Source organism: Rhea pennata, chromosome 8 (genome assembly GCF_028389875.1).
Source record: "Rhea pennata isolate bPtePen1 chromosome 8, bPtePen1.pri, whole genome shotgun sequence".
Classification (NCBI taxonomy): Eukaryota; Metazoa; Chordata; class Aves; order Rheiformes; family Rheidae; genus Rhea; species Rhea pennata.
In genome coordinates this window covers 4,997,518-5,016,562 of record NC_084670.1, presented here as the reverse complement: position 1 = coordinate 5,016,562, position 19,045 = coordinate 4,997,518, and positions in this window count along the sequence as shown.

Here is a 19,045-nt window from a genome sequence, read left to right as displayed (position 1 = left end):
CAACATCAATGTCTGAGCCGCCAAAGCACCTGTGAACACGAGAGCACCGAAGTGCTTGGGCAGAGGCGCCGGAGCCCCGCTCTGCGGCCTGGCGGCGTGCCTTCGCGGCAGGAGCGAGGATGCTGCAGTGCACAACTGCGGGGAGGGACTGATTGCACTCATCTCGGAGCAGGCAGAGTTTGAAATGGAAATGAGAAGCTCCCTCTGTCATGCTACCCAGCAGCTACAGTAAACGTTGCTCTAAGACAACAGGGAAGCAGGCAGCCTGCAGCGCAGACTTTGTTTTGTTTCACTATTATTCAGCTCATCTCAGGGTTCGTTTAATTGTTACTAAAAAAAAGTCCCATATTGTAATGAAACGTTAAGAAAAAGCTACTTCTTATCCTCCCGCCTTGACGCTGATATTGAGGTCTCCCTGCATGCAGAGACTTCAGCTTGTGCACTCAAAGCAGAGCAAATTATCATTTCCGTAAACGACTCCTATTCTACAGGCTCAGGAACAAAATATCACCTGCAATGTTACGCAAAGGACTCCAGAGTCAGGATCTCAAAAATCTTCAAATCCAAGCTGCAGGTTAAGCAAACTGCTTCCTTTGCAGAAGGCCTCAGGTCATGGTGCCTGCTCCACCTAAATTTTCCGTGGGAAGCCAAGGCCCCCTGCACTCATGGATTTCCATTTTCCCGGAACCTTCGACACTTCCAGACATAAAACTCCCAGGCAAGCAGGCACGCAGATGCCTGCCAAACTTTTGCCTCTGCCAAAAAGAGAAGTTTGACTTACTGTGTTATCACTCTTCATTACAGCTGGGGTTTTCTCCTTCTTTCTTATGACTTTAGAAAACTCCTGGCTCTGTCCAGCAGGACACGTATCTTCTGATGCACCTAACAAAAGAGAACCCCGATCTCTGTTTCAGTCCAGACAGAGATACTTAATCGAAGATGCGCCTGGGAGTACCACAAGTGTCCTATGTGGAGAGAAACTGTTCTGGCTTCTTATGTTGCAGTGCTTTTATTTTAGCCCTTCCCATCTGTGAATCTCATGGTGTTTTACACAGGTGTCATTATCCCCAAATTATCAAAAAGAAAATTCAAGTCAGGTGCCCAGTGTTTGATTAGTGGCACTGTCTAGAAACAGATTCAGTAGCATTACTTTATTTTTCACCTTTCAACTGTATTTGGATCTGTATTTGTGATTTGGATCTCAAAAGAAGGTGTTTCTAGAGGTTTCCTTTTGACCTCTGTTATAGAAATATTATGTATTAAATGACCAAAAGCTGATTTCATCAGAAGTCTTTGCCTGAGCGACACTGTCTAGATCTTCATGCCTTCCAAGCCTGGTAGTCTGAGTGCTCCAAGTTCCCTCCACCTCTCAAGCTCCTTTCCAGGTATTTTTCTTTTATTTATGGGGATAGAAGAGAAGGGGATGGAGGTGCTACTGGTACAACAAAGCTACCAGTTTCTATCAGAGACAGATGAAGAAAATTTTCCCTATGATTTCCAGGTAAATACAGTAAGTTAAATGGAATTTCTGAGATACTTCCCAATAAAACGCATTACATCAATAATATTTATCACATATTCTAAACTCCAGTCTTTAGATTAATATTCAGATGTGAATGTTATTCTGGAAAGTGTTACATTCAAAGAATAATTTAGTATTTTTATGCAATAGTCACTACCAAAAAATATTACTTTCAATGGTAAAAATCAAGTTAGAAACATTATTAATAATTGCAACTTTTCTTCTTTAAAATATATTACTCCAGTAATATATAAAATATATTACTTCTCTAGAGGAAAAAAACAGAAGATCTCTTCTGAATGCCTCATGTACTCGCTTTCTAAAGCACTTGAGAGATCAAATTTTAATAGCTTAAATATGAATTAAGAAAAAAAACCTTAAAAACTGAGATTTGCATTGCCTAAAACTGCATCTGGATGTATTTATACATACAAATAGTAATACTGCAGTCATCCAAGCCAGAAACAAAAGCAGTACATACTTCTCCAGCCACAAACTAATTTTAAAAATCAGCTATTTCCAGACAACAGTTTATGCTCTATTCATAAAAATGGAAGGCTAGTAGCTGCAAGGGAAGTCGTATTTAAAACTAATTTAACAATAAATTAGTGCAAAAAACCCACAACATGTGCATGGTTATTTTTGCAGCAATAAAGATGCTAAGTTCAACCAAGAAATTATTTGCTGTGAATTATTCACTTAGTTGTCAGTTACTGAACCTTTATAAAGGTTCTGTGGGAAATAGGGGAAAAAAAATCAAGCATATGCAAAGCAAAACAGCATCAAAAGTCAAAGAAGTCTCCAAGGGAGACGAACTTCAATGCCAGAGTAGAGTAAACAAGTGGAATTATTTACAATATAACATTATCATTTGCGATGATATTTTATTCATTATTTAATCACACACTGAGCCTCTCTTGTAGCCTGTGGTAGACTACATGGCCATTTTGTTCCATCTTTCACCTGCCATGTAAGTATATAAATTTATTTAACGCTCCTTGTATACATCACACAAGCTACTACCTCCTGCTTATGTGTAAGACTTACTCATTTCCCTCCACGTGTTAATAGGGGGCACACAGACCTTAAGGTCGCAAGATACTTGTAGCTGAAACGACTGAATACCCGTGACTCCACGTCGCTTTGATCTCCCAGGCATGTCTCCCTCTGCTGCTCTTCCTCCTATGGAGCGGCAAAAACCCTCCAAGGAAATTTGAGTCAAGAGCCTGTGTGCTCTGGCATGTTGGGCTGAGATTGTATTAATTGCCACGTGTTACCTTTATGGCAAACCAAACGGTCCGCAAGAGCACAGCAAGTGTGGGAAAACAGATGCTTTTACTGAAAGAGATGCTGCTGCCTTTTGTACCAATAACGCTATAAAACTCAGTATAAGAAAAAAAAATCATCCTGCTTATCACAACTTGCCATTCATTTTGGTTGCTACAGAATATTCTTAGTGGCAAGCTGGAGAAAAGGAAGGTTTGCTATCAAAGAATGGTCTTGCACAACAGCCTAGAAATTATGAGATTTTTGTCCCAGCATAAAGAATTAAGCAAAGGAAGTAGAAGATCATGATTTTTTGCTATCACTGGGTGGTTTCATTTTTTATTGCTGTTTTCCATACGGTCTCATGTTAAAGATGTCTGACATTTGCTCCAATATTCAAGCTAAGTTTGAAGAAGATTATGATTTACTTTCCATTTAGCATAACCACAGGTCTCAGCCTAGTGCTACGCTCAAGCACCTCTTCACTTAATCCTCTAATTTGTGGGGGAGAAGATGGGGGTGGGTTCTGTTCGGCAATGTAAATCAGCTAAAGGAAGATACTGCCAGGATTAGCATAATCCGACGGGAACAACTATTCAATTTGGAGACTAAAGGATGATTAAACCAATTTTCCTTGTCAATCAATCATTTTGGTCAGCTTGACAAAAAAAGTGCAGAGCAACTCAGAGTGTAAATTAATGATATCAGTGGAATTATGTCACACTGCACCACTCAGAATTAGACCTTGCATTAGCTGCCTTCCACTATTGCTGCAAAGGGAAGTCAACAAACGTAACAAAAGAAATGCTATAAGTAACAGTTGATCAAAGCATTTTATCCCATCAAGCACCACCCTACAAAATATTACTTGTATAAACACTTAAGGGAATAAAGAGCAATGAGGTTGCCTGAGACATTATAGACACCGAACAGAGCCAGGAGCAGAAGGTGACATACCACTAACCATCCTAATTGATTAAAGAAGCTGCCTAGGAAAACAGGAGAAAGACAACAGTCAGTTGGTTAAAGCTGGTCCAGGGTCTGCTATTACTGCGAGTTTCATCTGCCAGCAGATCCCAAGTACAACGCTTGTGAGCTTCCTTCCTAACTCTTTCTGCTGTCAGCAGGATCTCACCGCAGGTCCCCACCAGAACAATTACATGCTCCGTCTCCTTCCCTCTCTAACGTATTGTCTCATATAATGAAGGTGTTTGTAAATATTAATTGTCTCACAACGAGCTAAGACCTTCAGATGGTAGGTGCTTGTTGAAAATGAGGATTTTGCACTGGAAGAATGAACAGGTCTTGCTGAACAAATGCAAGCCCACAGGCTGTGAACAACCCCCGGTCTTGTTACAGGGGATGTCATACTCAGTTTGGCTTCACTTCCCAAACTCATTTGATCCTGGTACAGCATGCAGCCTAATGAAAACAGTATTAGCTTCATTTACTGTAGGTGATTTCTTAATAACTGATTCACATTCCTCTAATAACCCATCCCCACCTTCCTCATCTCAGTATATATTGAGCCAACTGAGACCATAATACAGGCTCTGACACTGACAAACGCCTCTTTTTGATCACTTCAGGTTTTATGAATCTATCATATACACATCAAAATCACACACAAAGGGAAGCATTAATTAAAGCATATCAAACACAGACTTGACAGTACTATGATTTAAGTATAAAACTGCCTGAAGAATTATGATTCAATATTTTAGTTTGTAACCTACTTTTTTATATTGTACAGAACTGAAAAAAGGTTAGGCTTTTTTCCTCCCCCTCTTCTTCTTCTGTTTTAGTTTATCTTTCAACTCTAGCTGGCAAGTCTGTCTCAGCATCATCTATGGAAAAAGTGACAAATTGCTCAGAGTTGAAAGAGACGAAAAACTTGTAAACAAGTTACCTATTCTCATACTCCATTCCCTAATGCCAAAGACACAGAAGCAGATCTCCCAGAGAACAGAGTTTTTCCTTCTCCACCTTTAAGTCTGAGAACTGCTCTATGCTATACAGCCTGCTGTGTTTCTCTATTTCTAGAAGGATCATCCCAAATCGCAGAAATATTTTTTTAAAAAAGCATAGCCATTCTGAAAAATTCAGCAGGCATAACCATCTTGGTCGTAAGGGAACAGCGAGGGTTGACTTACAAAAGGTTTGCTTTGAATGTAAATCTGGTGGGCATACAAATGCTTTGAACTGGAAGTCTTGAGATTAAGAACTCTTGTGAGATTTTCAATACTCTCTGCTTAAAGTTCAGCTGGAACCTGAAAATCCAGAGGAACATGAAAATTCTAAAGAACAAAATTAAACAAACCTTTAAATCTAATTATGCATCTGTCTAACATAAGTCACACAACTGCTGCTACTGAACTGATCATGAAGGTGTCTGCTGTGGGCAGGAAGAGAAAGACGTGGTACAACTGAAGCTGTAATAGTAACCCAGAAGTGGTCCAAAGGGCACTGTATGTGGGCATACAATACATCTTGCATTAATTCTTTAAGTGCTTTCCAGTCTACCTCGCATCCTTTAATGTCAGAAAGGCTTATTAGGATATTGAAAAGGCCAACAAGGCCAGACATTTGAGACCAGTGGAGGTCAGAGACACAACCTGAGAGTCAGAGCCTGCTGGGAGGATCATGCTGCCTTTCCTTTAATACTTTGCAAGGTTCCTCTTCTCTTTGAGATTGAGTATTTCTTCCTTCTCTCTCCTGATTTCAGGCTAGGTATTTATTTCTTTTTACTTCTCTGTATGTAACCTTTCTCCAGTTCCTTCTCTGACTTAATACGTGAGGAAGAGAAATAATGTCTATTTTTATCGGTAGGACTTCATCACTTGCATTTTTTGATAAAAATAGCTACTCTGATTATCTTATGTTTCCACTCATGTGCCACTGGTATCCAGTCTGAGCCTTGGCATTATGAAAAGATGCTCTGACCCCAGAACAAGAGGCAAACATTTCCCCTAGGATGGTAAGAACCTTCCCTGGAAATTTCCCAGTTGTTTGCTGGAAACGTAAGGCTGGCCCTTTGCTCGCTTTGCGATCATTCACAGTAGCCACACTCTAAGACCTTCAATTTTTTTTCATTTTTTGCGATGAGCCCACTACCAAGCAATCTTCAGTGAGCTCACTTCAGTGAGAAGTGCTGCTCCTCACTTGGACGTGACAGGGAATGAAATTTCATTCATGGCAGGATTACTGTTATTATTACTGAGCTGGATACATTTGAAAGAGTGCAGATGTCATACCATCGCTCCCATACATCACTTTCCATTCTTTGCCATCTGATCCTAGAGTCTTCAGTCTCAGTCTCTGCATTCTCCATTATCATCTTCAAGTTTCTTTCTGCTGACACAGTTTAATTTGAAACGTGCATCTTCATGTTACTCTGCATGCAAGTTATGGAAGTTTGTGTGTGTCATTTGTCTTCTTCCTCCCCCACTAAAAACGTGTACATTTGGAAATTTGATATTCATTACTCTTTTTGACAGATCCTGATACAGCTAGCAACAGCTCCACAAGGCTTTATCTGCATTGGCCACATTGATTTATCAGATTAATTTAACTTCTTTGAAAAGACTTTCAGTATTAATCAGCCCTATTGTGTTCAGAAAAATAACTCTAAATGCAGAAATGTTAATTAAGATCTAGGATTCTGATTTGGTTTATTGTAAAGATAAGGACAGCTCTGAAATTCAGTTCTGTGTGTGGTTTCCAAAACCTCAAAGAAGTTCAGGGGTCCTAGAAGCAGAAGACCATCTGAAACACCTCGCTTGCCAAAATACATGCCACTTGATTAGACCTCTGCCCTTGGTCTTCTCCTGCATTACCATAAGGACAAAGCAACCTACAATGACAGCATTAATAAAATAAGCCTCCTTTTTTCTTGGCACAGGAGAAATGAAGGCTTCCAAACAACACAAATAAGTATAAATAGAAGAGATTAAAAATAGATACAGATAGAAGAGATTAAAACAAAGCTAGAAAGTACTGGAAGAGAGGATCATTCATGAATAAATACACAAATTGTATGAAAATTTGTATAGCATTTCTATTTTTTAAAGTTTTCCTTCTATTCTCAGTTAGTACCACCATTGTTTCATGGATAACACCTCACTGTTTTCCAAGTAACCAAACCATATGTTTGGTTAAAATGAAGTGAAATCCTAGATTCTTGTCCTAATGCAAGTGATGTTAGCACTAGTACATCTAAGTGTCCGCGGGCAGTGTCCTTTCAGGGGTTTTCCACCCCTCACTGGGGAGGAAGGGTTTGGATTCTATACATCCTGCTATGGAAGCTACTACAACTGCTGCTTACAGGAATTTTTGGTTTGCTCTCCGTATTCAAAACATGCTTTGAAATAAGGTGAAGAATCAACAATTAAAGAGTCAATTAGTGGCTTCTTCATGTTTTTAGAAAAATAGAAGCAGCACTTCATGTCCCTTCTGCAGCTCCGTTGTAGTAATACTAAATCACATGTAGTCTGTAAAGATCTTTCAGATCAGAGATTTGAAGCAGCCCTTATAAATAACTTAAATGATTTATATAATTAGATTAGAATGCACTATACTTCTTCTTGGTAATTTTAAACATGAGTGCCTGTTATAAATGTGATCCCTAGTTGGAGACAAGCTGCATATTAAATTATATTTGAAAAAATATGAAAATAGATTTCTAAACTTTGTGGGCATTTCTGGATTTAAAGAAGTAATTTCCCCAGCTTGTCTCACTGTACAGATTTCATGCTGGATGCAGGACCAGAATGCTACTCTGTGTTTCCACATCTGCCACTTGCTTGACCTGATCTTGCCAGCTGAATGCGAGCAGAGCCTTTCTCATATCATCTTCGTGCACTCTTTCAGAGTCGAAGGGTATTTCAGAGGCAGCCACCCCAGTCAGGCTGTTTCTTGTGAGACGGTACATCAAACCACACAAGTGCGGTCGTTAAAGCCAAAGGTGACAATAGGGTTTGAGCGGATGTTCGGAGAGGCACCCAAATCTCTCCATTTTTGCTGAAGCATCTCCGACGCATTTTTGTGCCTCCGTTATTGTATATAATTTCATTATGATAACTGTTGAATTTAAAAAGAAACATTTAAATTTATGTACTAGACCAGGGTGATGGCCCGTCTCTCCAGGACTCTGGCTGCTTTAGCCAAGACTGACGCACGCAATTATGAGATCCAATCGGAAAGGGAATGGTTGATGCTCAAATAAGACCTAAAGAGAGTGGGATAAAGCTGCAGGAAGGAGTTCTGCTCTATAACTAGCCCTGCAGCAGTGAGATAAAGAGGAAGGCATAGAACAAAGTCTGTGCTGCTCAAGGAACGGCTTTGTTTTGCATTACTCTCGGAGGTTTTTGTCTGAATTAATAAACAATGCCCTGAGGGAAGAGGCTGGAAGAGACTTTGGCAAGATGTTAGCCCTGCCTTACTTGGAGAGACAAGCCAACAGCCATACAGCAGTTATGGAATAATCTGCCCATAGGGAAGCTGCTTATTAGCTTTCATTAGTTAGAGGTGGGGTTATACCCTCGAGCATGAAGCATGAATCTAGGAATTCTAAAAGTATTATTAAGAAGAAATCCACTATTAGCATTGTTTCTGCTCCTTTAATTGTCCATAATGCAAATATATTTAAAAATGTTTAAAAGATACTTGAAAGGAAATCATAAAACAGTCTTCTCTGCTGGTATCACATTTAAATCTGTTACAATGTCTAAAGAAAATTAACTCACGTCTTAAATAATTCATGCATTTATTGGGTCAGAGGCTGTTTCAGATCTGATGCTCTGCCAATGGAAATGGCTCAGATACAAATGAGAAATCAGACAGGAGCATCATCCATAAAGTTTGAAACTGGATCTAATCCCAGGCTTCTTGAAGTAGATGTGTTGTGACACAAAACTAGTTTTAGGCTTGCTCTCCTTAGAAATCAGTGAAGGTTTTTCCAACAGGTGCACTACATCCAGGTCATTTTAGTCATAAGAAAAGCTACACTGTTTGGCATGGTAATAGTAGACTGCGCAAAGTTATTTGAATGCAGGCAACAGTTTAACCTAACTACCAGTGGTATTAAAACTTTCTGCAACACTGGTAAACAGTCATTGCTGACTTCTAAAGCTGAGAGCTGCAGAGAAGAAAATATGAACAGTTTAAAGGGGGGAGTACTGCTGTACCCTTATAAAAATCAGCATAGCAATTACAGAGTGCACAGTACTATAGGTGCACTAAGGCCCCACAATATGTCATTGCACATAGCAATGACATATTTTTCTTGTTTCAGCTCCCTTTTATAGGCTGGTAAGTGTTTAACATTCATTAACATGAATCACTGCTGGTCTGAGGGGAACCAGGTGAGGGGTGCTCACACGCTCTAAGCTTTTCATATAACTCCACTAACTCACCTCAGCTGTGGCCTTTAGCACCCCTAGCTAGTCCTTCCCTGGATCTCATATAAGTGGGGACTGCCAACCACGATGAACTGTACCAACTCAAGTGGTTGGTTTATATTGCAGGCAAACATCCACTCAAGATTAGGTCAAGGCCACCAAATTTACTTTACTCATGACCCTAAGCCAGTTTTAGACCCTTTTTTTAAAGATGAAAAATGACTGCATAAACTCATACACTACAATAGCAAGAAACAACTTTCTATTATCCTGCACTTGTAAGTCAGCACAACATACACCATGATGAGTTAAAATCCTGGAAAGGAAACTTTCAGATCAGTTGTTACCAGTGAATTGTCTCTGCTGGAAGCACTCCAGGGATAGCTGAATTAATTCAGCTGAGGTGTTGCAAAAGGCATGGATAAGCAATCCAACATCCATTTGGGAGAGGTGGTAATGCGGCACTACACTGTTCTGAGATAATCAAATGTCAGCCTGGCAACTGTGCTAATACGATCATTAAAAGATGGGCTCAATTCCATGAACACTCCCAGGTTTTTCATCCCTTGAGATGAAAACAGCTTTCCCCACTTAGAAAAAAAAAATGAATATTTTGCATATGTAAAGCTCTTTTATCCCCAAAGACTTCACTCAATATGCACTAGATTTATAAATAGACTACCAGCAGGTGCCGTTGGAGTTGTGAACGACTACTGATAGAGTCTAGCCATACATGTACAGTGGAACCTGCCTGCAGATTATCTCAGCATAATCATGAATACATAAAGGGCAAAAGGATTTGGGTTCCATCACTCGTCATGTACGAACTTTAGGTAGACATGAGAGAATGATCCTGGAAAAGTGAAACGGACTGATGGAAGATGAATTTTCCCTAGGGGCTCAGTTCTGCACACATCATTTACTTCCTTGTCACTGCACAGCAGCTACCTCATTTACTGGACAACAGAAGACACGTCCAAGTAGTATTAGAAGCACAAATATAAGCTCACACAATTCTGATGCTGCTAGTTAGATTTCCAGAAATATCTTAGATATAGAGTCTTTGTGCAGTGTGCAGCTTCCTAAAAATGAAAAACAGGAATTTGGCTAGGTGAATACTTGTTCCAAAATGCAGCACAAAACCTACCGCAAAAGTCTTCACATCTGGAGTCTGACCCTGTCGTCATATTTAAAATACTCACTACCATTCAGTTAATACTTGCAATTATGAATATGTCCTCTTGAAGTGACCTGATTCTAGTATGTATCATTCTTACAGACCTACTGAAGCTGATCCTGTGTTCATTCTAGTTCTCCAAAAAGGCATCAGCACCAGGTCAGGAGGTTGTAAGAAGACTGAGAGCGCGCTTGGAGTACCTATATTTCTTAACAACAACAACAAAAAAAAGGTCTAAAAGACAAAACTCTGGTGTTATTAAAAACTAAAGCAAAAACCATGTCCTAATATTGTTATTTCTTCTTACAAAGGAATTTCATTAACTCAACCACTTGAACTAATCCACCAGCATAATAGATGTAATATTATTTTAAAAGAGGATAGGCCAGCTTGTTTCTCACTACTCTGCTAATAGACAGCAAATGGTAACTTATTTTGCAGTGAAGCAAGAAAGGCGTATCTATTTTACATGCATGACATAAGCTAACTGAGAGCACATTGGACGGTAGCTACATTACCATTAACCAGCAAAACAAATAAAGGTTCATAGTAGGAGTAATGAATGCCACAGCACTTATTTTAACATATTCTCCCATTACATATCTGACCCAATAACCTCCCAGGAAGATAAAGAGGTCAAGGGAATATTCAAAGTTGACAACGCTGAATCTGAAAGCAACTATTATTAAACATGGTAATTTGGAAATTGAGAGTTGCTGGTACAATGATAAAGTGCCAGTTAGACTATAAAGCCAACAAACTGTACTTGAGTAGGACCATCAGCCAGGGCAAAAGAGCAAAAGAAATAAAAACTTGACAGAGGCAATCTAAACCCATGGTTAGGGAGAAATAAGTAATATACCAAGTGAAAGCGAGTATGTAAAACAAAAACAAAGTGAAATGAAGTATTTCAAGAAACACATCCTCTATCTCATAAATAGAGATGCTGCAATCACAGAAGGCCAATGGTCGGAGTCATTCTGCAATCTCTTAGGAAACAAAACTGATATACAAAACCTTGTGGCTTCACACAGAAGCCTATAGAAAGGTATAATGCCAAGAAAAGTGTAAAAAAGATTAACAAAAACCACAGATGCAAAGTGTAAGTGGAAAGAATTGATTTTTAAGAGGAAGAACTTTACTTCAAGGTTTTCCAGAGGCATATGGCTGTAGCATACAGTCTCCTGAGAACTTTTATCCAGTGTGACTTCTTCCTATGATTGCACTTCTATAAGGTAGCAGCTTGGTAGGGGCTACTTAGTACTTTCAAGGATGGTTCCTGACAAAGTTTTGATTTCCCTAAGAGTGTACATGCATTCCTAAAGGTCAGCAGTAATGCTCTACTGTAAGCAAAGAGGAAAGGGCATTAGCAGCACCCTGTTCACATTGTATCAACTTGTCAAACAAAAATTTCTTAGCTATTGATTGCTTGATTGCTTCCTTGACAGTCATTTGTGGTGAATTATCACAACAGTTTTGCATAAGCACAAACAAGTAAAATATGTGTTTAATGCTCCTTCCACAGCTTGCAGCCCACAACATAACCCATCCAGTTTCCTCTTGCAAATCCTCAGAACAACAAGAAAAAAGAATACAATTTATTGAAGCAGGTCCAGAAGCCCCCAGATGGCAGATGATTGTAACAGTCATAAGAAAGAAATAACACAGCTAAGTAAAAATAAAGCTTACAAAGCTATTGCTAAGCTTACCAAGTAATGCTCCTCCCCAGCTAGAACCGAAAAAGGAAGAACTACTTAGCAGCAAGCAAACAGAAATGAAAACCCTAAAGACAAACTCGGAGCAAAGTCCTTGCTCACGTACAATACAGCCTTAATTTATATTCTTAGGAGGAGCAGAGCAACATCCAGTCAGCATATTCTGAATTTCAGGTTCTTTCCAGAAATGCAAGCAATCTGTTAAGACACGGTAGTGAGTCAGTTGTGCTTTACATATTGTCTAGAATGATGATAAACAAAGAAACACAGAATACTTCAAGCAAGTCCAGGTCTTCAGATTTACACAGAAACCTTGTTCCTACAGAGCCAGTAGCTTCTAAAGCTCATGGCTGCAGAAGGGGGAAAAATTTAGGGGAGGGAAGGGGCTCTTAGGCAGGGCCACCAGGTGATCCTTTAGCAGGCTTGCAGGATATTTCATGTTGGAAGGGATGTGAGCAGGTCCTCTAGTCCAACCTCCTGCTCCAAATTGGGTCAGCTATAAAGGCTATGTATAGTGCTCTCCAAGCTACTACTTTTCACAAACAGAAAATACCCAGCAGCTGGACACCAGCAGAGAAACTGCTGAGGCAGCCACATTCCCTCTGATCAGGGTGCTCTGCTATCAGCCAGGGAATTTCTCCTTCCCTGCTTGGTACCTCAGGAAAATCACTTTTCCCAGCCAAGGGAGATCAGTCAAGTTTCCGGTCACTGACTCCCCTGAAGAGAGACCAAGGAGCTACCTGGCTTTGAGGTCTCCAGGCATGCCCTCGTGATGGAGATCATTCATTAAATGCCTGCTCCTAAACGGAGAGCCTCAGGGGCCAACCCTGACCAGGAGCATTTGCTGTTTTAGAGGGCAATATGGTTTCTGTTCCAAAGTTTTAGATTCTTCAAGTATGTCCCAAAAATTCACTCCATAATTAAGAAGGTCAAGATTTTAGAAGAAGGGCAGAATTCACCACTGGAGATAAGGGCCTTTCTCCTCGTGACATAGCTTATGCCTCACAAATATCCATCTCTTGATGGTCTGTGGGAGGCTTCAGGATTACCAAGCTTCAATCCATCTTGATAACATTAGTAACATAAAGCATATTAAAAGATAAAGATGGAGAGCAAATAAGAACCAGAATCTAAAACCACAGTTGTTAAAAAACACAAGACATGAACAAAACCAAGAAAGTGACTACTAGTATAATAAAATATTAGGGAATATCTAACATTAATCTTCTCCTGCTCCTCCCCACTCATCTCAGGGCTCACCACAATGAATTCCCAGCCTTATTTTTGTGTTTTCCTATAGCCATCTCAGTACTTCTGTAATATGGCAGGTACGTGTTGGAATAACACATTCTAAAGTACAAATCTTTCATTTCCTGTTCATTTCAATTGAAAAGCGTCGAGGTTTTACAGCATAGCAGGGTCGTTGGCTTAAACAAATGCTGACTTCCCTAATCCTCAGAGGAAAGGCAATTTCTCTTTCTGTGTTTTCTAAACTCCTTTGTTCAAGCAAACAACAAAAGAGTTATCAAAGAAAACTCCTCTCCCTGTATCTTCCAGACTGTATAACAGCAAAAAATATGTCATGTAAGATATATGAAAGTAGTTACAGTTGTTAGGCATGGACCAGTATTTGGTCTGCGGCAGCGTGCGTGGCCGCCTACGTGGTTACGAGCGCTAGCCAAACTGCATGCATTGCAGTATGCTGGGGCACCAGCATTAAAAGTTCCCAATTCCAAAGTCTTCAACAGTAGAAAAACTGTTTCTCTGCCCATTCTGTTCTGAAGGTACGATATCAGGATGTGATAGTAGTTAACCTGCATGAGTATCGTTCAAAAGATCTTTCTGGGCTTTCTCTTATTCACATAAGTAATACCACTGAATAACTACTGTAAGTACTAATGCAGCATATCTGAGCTTACATCTGCTCCCTATTTAGCCTATTATCGGCTTTAACTAAGTGGAAGAGAGAAATGAGATGTCATTTAAGATGGATTCTCCTACACATATTAATTTGTAGCATTATCTCAGATTCACACATATTCAAATCCAGAAGACGCGCTTGCTTTAGTAGGGCTGACATTCTGATAAGAGGTGTAACATATAACACATTAGCCAGAATATTATACTCTCTTGAGTTCAAGACAATATTCAGTAGAAAATTCCTTTTGGAGATTCTGAAACCTCAGTTCAAAACAACATATCCTAATACCTCTCATTATTATCATCTAACTTACAAAAGAAACACAGCTGAAACTCAAATACTTGATACAGAAAAACACCCGTATAGTAGGTCTTCTTTCCCATGACAGTTCCTTGCACCCATGTACAAGTGCAAGCTGCTGTGTTTGTTTAACCACCATCATACATTTCTGCCATTCTCTCATAGTGTTTTGTTTTATACTGTTCCTTCCATTGATAATTATTTCATTATTTCCAAACATTCATCTCCTTACGCTAGCATTTTATGAATAGCCTATCAACATTCAATATACAGATGAACACAACATTTATAAATGCAAGCAATTCTCTATTTTATTTGATGCCTATCTAGCTCAGTGAATAAACGCAGCGAACTCTTACTACAGTTCATAATTGTGCTATGGTGAGGCCTGGATCAGCCTGCCAGTCGTGTGCAAGTCCACGGCACTATTGCAAAGGATCAAAATAAACCAAATCTCAAAGAAGGTTGTTTTACTCATCCAGTAACAAATTATTACCAAAGATAAGACAGCTCTCTTTGCTCACACTGTCTGCATTTACTTTGGGTGCATGAACTCACTGAATAACCACAGCAATTAATTATTTTTTAGAAAACTTGACTTTAACGTACCAACTTGAAAGCTTAAGAACGGATGTTTTCTTCAGAGATTAGAAACACAGATATGTAAGCATCCTTTTTTCCCCCCCCTCCGTCTAAACTCCTGGACCCTCCCCTCCTATTTACCTTCCATCACAAAACTCAAATCCCTCAGATCTGAAAGTGGGGGGTCAGTTGGTTTGAGACCAAGAGGCTTTTGCTAGAACCCAGAGCCAAATACGAAGGAGGAGTATATTGCTCTGCCAGGTTTATTCTTGTTAGTGCATCAGGTGAGGCTGTAGCTCTAGTCCCGATTCCCATTCTGCTCCTGCGCACACCTGGAGCGTGAGTATGCTGTCTGGGCAGACAACAGTGCCCTGCACTCTGAGCCCGGAGGGACAGGCCAGCCCCAAAGAGGCTCCTAGTGCCGGGGCAGGCACGAAGAGGAGAGGCAGGACTTACTGGGACAGACATTGTGCCCTCCTACATCTGAATAACCTCAGGACCAAAGCTGATTCCTGGCTAGCAAGCTCAGGGAATTAGCAGAGATAGCAGGCACCTGGCTGTACAGACATGCCAACAGGTTTCTCTATCAACAGCATAAGGGCTGCAGCTGCACAGTCAGTAACACAGTGAGATTGCATCGTTACATCAAGTTATATCAGGAGTCAGTCCAATTTCTCCACGATACTAATCAAATCCTTTCATGTAGCTGAATTTTCCCCTGTCTCACAGGATGCTTTAGTGGAGTAACATAAGCTAACAGATGCAGCAAGGATAAGCCTCATCACCTAGTTTATCACTGTTACCACACAAACTTCGCATAGAGGATAGGTGCTATTCCATATACAGCTGCAGGTGGTTTGTACCTAGAAGAAGCAATTAAAAGCAAAATTTGATCACCTGATTTACTGTTGTTCCACTAATTATCATTTATTATGGCTGCATTAGTGGCTTATTATGGGGGGCTTTTGAAAAAATGCAAGAGTTTGAAGAACAGCTTAAAAAACAAACACCATTTTATAGCCTCCTTTAAAGCATTCACTCGTTCCCAGTTCTCTTTAAGAAATGCAATGTCAGAATGATTTCTTTATGTCTCTCTATGTCTAAGTCTACTTCCACAGTTAGCTCTTAAAACATTTCTCTCTACTTCATAGGGAACAAATGTACACAAACATATGCTCTTCACAGTGGGCCTTTTCTGACTCAAGCTAGGATGCTTCGGACAGTGCTAGGGCTAACAGCATGGGGAATAAGCTCAGGTCTATTCCCCCTACCCCTTCTTAAGCAATAAGGCTTCATGCTCCCTTTTTGCATAGGGTTGAAATGCCATAAACCCCATTGCTTTGCAGTGGGTCCTCAATGGGAAAAATATGCCACTATCTTAGCATCCTCTGTATGGGGTGGAGAGTAAAGGCAGAGCACGCAACACAGGGATAATGGGCTATGCCTAAGGTAGCAGAGTGCAATAGGAGCAGATCTGCACAGCATAGCTGGACTGAGGGCCCTGCACTTTGGGAGAGTACTTACGCATTAGCTCTAGCCTGATTTAAGTGGGCTAAGTGCCCATTAGCAGTTAGAGAGATCAGGTGCACTCCTGGAGCATCTCTTCTGATTTAGTTTCTTAGTGAAGGAATCTACTTTGCGCTCTCTAAGAATCACAGTGCATTGAATGAGAGATTATCTCCAGAGCTTGCTGCAGTCCTGAATTAAAACATTAATGTAAACAGCTGCTTGACAAGCAGAATATCTCTTCTGAATCCAAGTTCTGTTTTGACCTGATTTACAGCACTACATAATACAATCTGAGCGATTCCAGTTCCCCTATGTTAGTCTCAATCCACTAATTAAAGAAGCATTCCACTTTGATAGCTGATGAAATGAGGTCAACAGGTAAGCAAGAAGCAAAGGATGAAGGGAAGTGTAAGATGAAATCAATTTACATATTCAAAATCTTAGGGAGCTTTTGTTACTTTCATTAAAATGCATTTTGACTAAGAAAGAAAGACAATAAATAATTGAAACAACAGGTTTTTAAAGCAATAACCCTTCATTCCTTTTTAAACTTTATATAGGCTTTTAACTCATTTTTTAAACATTAGTGCTTCTGTGACAGCTATAATCAAAGCTTATCTTTCTGGAGTCAGAAAACAAGCTTGCTGCAGCTATCCTGATGACAGATGTGTTTCTGGTGCTTCCACGCTCTGTTCCAACCTAGTGGCTGCAACTGATTTATAGCCTTTCTAGAATATCTTTAATATCTTTCTTGGGGGGGGGGGTTGTTTACTTATTAAAAATTCAAAAATTTGTTTTATTCATATGCACTAATAATCCCTGTAGAGGTGCTTCTTTAGCACCTTTCAGATGTGGTTTGCAAAGTAATTTACAGATGTTAAGTCTAATTACTGCCCATGAGGTTCTGCTTTGCCAGATCATGCTACCATCTCTATTTAGTGATTGCATAAAACAGCAGTTCGTTCAAGCTGACGCTGGACAACCCTGGAAAGTAGCAGTGAGGCCTTGACCCTAGGAAGACTTATAAAAATGGATATAAAAGATGCATATGCTGCAAACAATTTAAATCAAGGAAAAAAACAGTCCTAATGAGCTCCTTGAGTCACTCCATAGGCTAGAACAGTCCTATAAAGATCTTAAGAACATGCAGTCTAATCGTGGTAGCTGTGCAGCTCAAAAATCAAGGAGCATTAGAGTGACTGATCAGCAGCTACACGACAGGCTAACAAGGAAAGCGTGAACTCTGAGGACTACGAACATCTATACGTAGCGCTGTGGTATCATATGGAGGAAGAGATACAGACTGGAAGTGTACAACTGCAGTATATGTAACAAAATAGCATGGACTGAACATGCATTACATGCAATATAAACGAAACCTGTATGCACACTTCACCAATAAATAAAATAATTAACTCCTTAGATCGTGCCAGAAGACAATCGAACAGGTGGACACATAAGAAGCTGATCACATTGCATAAAGAGGAACTGTAGCTGGAATGGTTCTAGCCTTAAGTTCCCTTCCAGTTGCTTGATCCCCAGTCCCCAGGGTTAGACTTGCCTTGAATTAAGGTTTGCTGAGACAGTCTCAAACGAAGCTGAGCGTCTGGACAAGGCTGAGCGAGTCTGCTCCCCGCTGTTACTCCTTGGACAAACGGCTGTACCCAGGCGTGCCAGCAGTGGCCAGCGAGACCAAGCAGCCCGCAGGAGGGCACCCTGGGCAGAGCCAGCAATGCCAGGCACACGAGCCGCTGGTAAGCGTGACAGTACAAGCAAGCATCAGCAAAGTCACAGATAACTCAGACTTTTCTTGTCCATTCAATAAAATTCAAATTTTAGTTGAACAGGGTGAGATTATTTGCTGTAAGTACAAAAATTAAAGTCTCTTTTTTTCCCCCATCTATTTAATAAGTGACAACTGTGGCAATGACATAACCGAATAAACACATTTTCAGCTGGAGATGTGAAAAATAAGAACCTCCAAAATAAACAGTTCCTGTTTCCACTAACCAAAGAAAGCATGAAAACAACTACAGATGTCTTAACTATGGCAAGCATTGCTAGTGAAATGCCAAATGTTTTCCATGTATAGAAATAGGTGGTCATAAACCTATTTTAAAGGTATATGCAATTTTAGCAAGCAAAGAGAAAATGACTCTAACAATAGCAGTGTTATTGGATGTCCAATAGCTGTGTATATCCATAATACTCACAATACATAAATACATGTATTTTCTAAATATCAAATTATTTGTTTTTGAGAACCAGATTTATCTATTGAAATCTTCACTGGTGATATCATAGATGAAAACCCCCTGGAACACAAAGAACTATTTATCTAAGGCCCCGTACAGCATCTGAGAAGTCAGGAACTGTACACATTTTCTTTTTCCCCCAACAATTTAAGTATAAGGAAGACTCCAACTGCCAAAAACATAGCAATGAGGTGTAGTATTTTGGGGGAATTACACATATCATACAGACAAAAAGGCAAGGGTTACTGAGGTGCATATTTTTAATTTGTTTGCTCAGATCAAGCAAACTTGCCTTGAAATGGCAGTGTACAGAGGAACATACCCAGCCTTCAGACAGCTTTGTAATTCTCAGGGCACAGCTTGAGATCAATTTATCACTCTCTCCAGTTTCAAGGTGTGC